Here is a 3,338-nt window from a genome sequence, read left to right on the forward strand (position 1 = left end):
TGTAATGTTGTTATAGGTACACAGATACTTAATAAGGAGTACGCTTAAATCTATCAGAGTAGGAATTGACTCAAATCAGTTTTTATTCAATAAAAAAAAACCCATCCTGATGAACAGATACTGGACACTTGGATTAATAATGTGGAATCGTCTTCTGAAACACTGACATACATCCAAAGGAAAAATTTTAATTAGTATTTTGAAGGTACTGTATCAGGATAAATACAAATAAATGTTCATTTTATTAATATGCATTATGGTAAATTTATTGTTTTGTATTACAAGTTGTTCAATCACAGATTTTGTAGTATCAAACACTGATACAAAAGCGTGCTTTCTCTTTTGTGTAATTATTTATTTTAATCTATGTGTTTTTATTGATGTCTTAAATAAATAATATTCATTATTTGCCAATTTCGACAAATTCTGCTTCTATTAGCAAGTAATAATTATGACATCACCAAGCGAAAGACCAGTAAAAACTTTCCGGGGAAAAAAATAAAGAAGTTGTACGGTATAACTGTATTGCTTTGTTAAACTTTTATATGATACAATGTTTGTGATCAGTGCTAACTACAACCCGTCGGTACTGGATATAACAATGATTTTTATAAATATGGAGGAGGTCATCCGACGATGAAAAAACAGCTGACTATCATTGTGAATAAGTTAAATCTTAAAAGTGTTACAAAACAGTTAAAAACATAGATATTGATGTAACATTTCCTTAGTTACGAAAGTACTAATATATCATTTATTCGTTACTCTGTTTTTGTTGAGTTGTTTGATTCTTGCATTCACTATTGATTTTCTCAGCCAACAAACAGGCAAAACATGTCTCTGATTAAAAAAGATTTGTTGAGATATTCCAATTCACCTTGAAAATAAATTATTTGATTTTGTAAAATATAGTTTTACAATTTTATTTTGCTACTGTCAACCAAAGACGTGGAATTTATAATTTGTGTATATGATGAGCTCCAAAGAGCTTTTGGCCAATTTTCAGCACCACATTTGATTTTCCACTCTCTGCATCACCATACTATATTGCAAACTGAGAGAACATCTTCATTCTCTCGTTATGAGAGTTTTCTTTTCCAAGGTGAACGGCGGTGCAAATATATGATTGTGAAAATGAAAATAATAATAAAAGAGGACGAAATCATAAATATGATCGAGTTTCTAGTCGACAACATCTTCCTCGAGTTTGGTGTTAAGATCTTCCAGCGAACTATTGACATTACCATGGCAACTTTTTGTGCCCCTCTGTTGGCTGACTTGTTTTTGATTGTATACAATGCTGATTTTATCGAAAAGCTTACCAAAAGAGGATACAATAGCAACATATCTATATCACCAACCTATTGTGTTTCACAATTATTTCGATATTCACGGATCTGTTCCCACTATCAGAATTTTCGTGTAAGAGGTCATCAACTGACAAATTCGTAACACCTGGTTCCAAACGATGATCATGGTGATCTTCTTGAGAAACTAGAAGCTGTCGTGTTTGATACTGGTTTGCCTGTTCCGTTGTTGTATACCTTGTTCTAAACTGAGAACGTGACATTACTAACTTGGAATGACCAAGGTTTACATGATGGGTGTCGTCGATGAAGTAGAGGACACTTACTCGTTCGGAACATATGGTCTTACTTTCCTCATTCTTTTTTTGGAGTGTCCATGTAACTCTTGCTTTTTTTCTATTTTTGCCCTAGTTTTATTGTGTTTGAATTTGGATTAGAATTATGTTAACAGGTTGGCATTACCTCAATGATTTTTGAGAATGAATGTTTTCATTTGATTGTGTTTATAATATCATATTCGGGGAAATAGTAATTCTAGTGAACCAAGTGAATAAGCAATAAAAAAGGTAAGAAATTTGTGTATATTAGTGTAAAGGGTTGGAGTATGTGGTATCTAGCGTATTGATAATTCATTATATTCATGATTCATGATTGATCATGTCAACGAACTTCTTTTTGGTAGGATTAGTTGTGTGAATAATAATTTATCATGGAGTAAGAAATAAAATTGGAGTACATATAGAAGTCGATATCTTAGAAAAAAAATAAAACAAAAAAACAGACAACTAAAAAAAGTAAGTATATACATTTCGTTACAATGGCTATACCTACTTATATCAACTTTGCATACAAATTTCTCGTCTGTTCTATTGTGCAATTTATCACAGTGTTAGGATTAAATAATCGGACAGATTTAAGAGATCCCATTCTGTGTTGAAACCATGCAATCTGGTGTGTTCGGGACGATTTTAAAGATAACAGTTAGGCTATTTTTGAAATTGTAGTCAAGAACTGTAAAGAAGTTTAAAATGAGGATCATTGTTGTTTTATTGTTATTTATCCGTACATATTTTCAGGATTATCGATTTAACCAGTGAACTGGTGTTTATGTGTAATTCTATAACACCTTTATCACCAACAGACTTTCAGAATTATTAAATAACAATACTTTGTATTTCGAGTTGAAAATAACATCCACCTTGTATCTCAATAAAAAGTCTTACATGACTCATTTGTATTATTTAAGTTTGTCCAAAGTTCATGCGATCCTTCTGTATTGGATGCTGATAATTACAGGGTCGAGATTCCATGCATTGATCAACAACTTCTGTGGTGTTTCTAGGCATTCACCTCGTGATTTGCTAGCGACCATCCTTAATCAACAAATAGTATGAATATTTAATGGTATCGATAGGCTGGCCCTTACTGACGTCTCTTAACAGAAATTCGACTTTCTATCTGTTCGTTTACCATGCAAAGGGCAACAGCTACAGAACAGGTATCGTGTTCCAGATTGGTATAATTATTTCCTGTTTAGAAACACGATAGTTTATATTGTCCATGCAGAATTGTAGTTATACGGAGATTTCGGAATAAATCTGCGTTATCAGCATGCATGTAATCCTCTTAATGTCTTTTTATTGCATATTTCAGGTGTCAGAACATCCATTTTCCCCATATCACGTCTTTTATGGACAGCTATGTATACACTCTACATATCGACTCTGATTTATATACCTTGTTTAATAACACAGCAATGTACTCCCTATCAAACACTATCGCCAAGCGTATACATCGCCACGAATTAAATTACACTGTACTATCATTGAAAAGTAGAAGTTAAGGAGGACCATAGACACTTAACATAAAGAAGTAAGATGCAGGTTGATGTCGTCAACTGACACACTAACTCGTAACACAGGGTTTCAAAAGATGCAGGTTGATGAAAATGAAAGTTGTGTGGTCGTCATGGTGATTTCAACTGAGAAATATTCTATTTCTTTGTTTGGTATGAATCTGTATGTGTTTGAT

The sequence above is a fragment of the Ylistrum balloti genome, unplaced genomic scaffold (assembly GCF_031769215.1).
Source record: "Ylistrum balloti isolate Yb309-2 unplaced genomic scaffold, AGI_CSIRO_Ybal_v1 Utg370584, whole genome shotgun sequence".
In the NCBI taxonomy this organism is placed as follows: domain Eukaryota; kingdom Metazoa; phylum Mollusca; class Bivalvia; order Pectinida; family Pectinidae; genus Ylistrum; species Ylistrum balloti.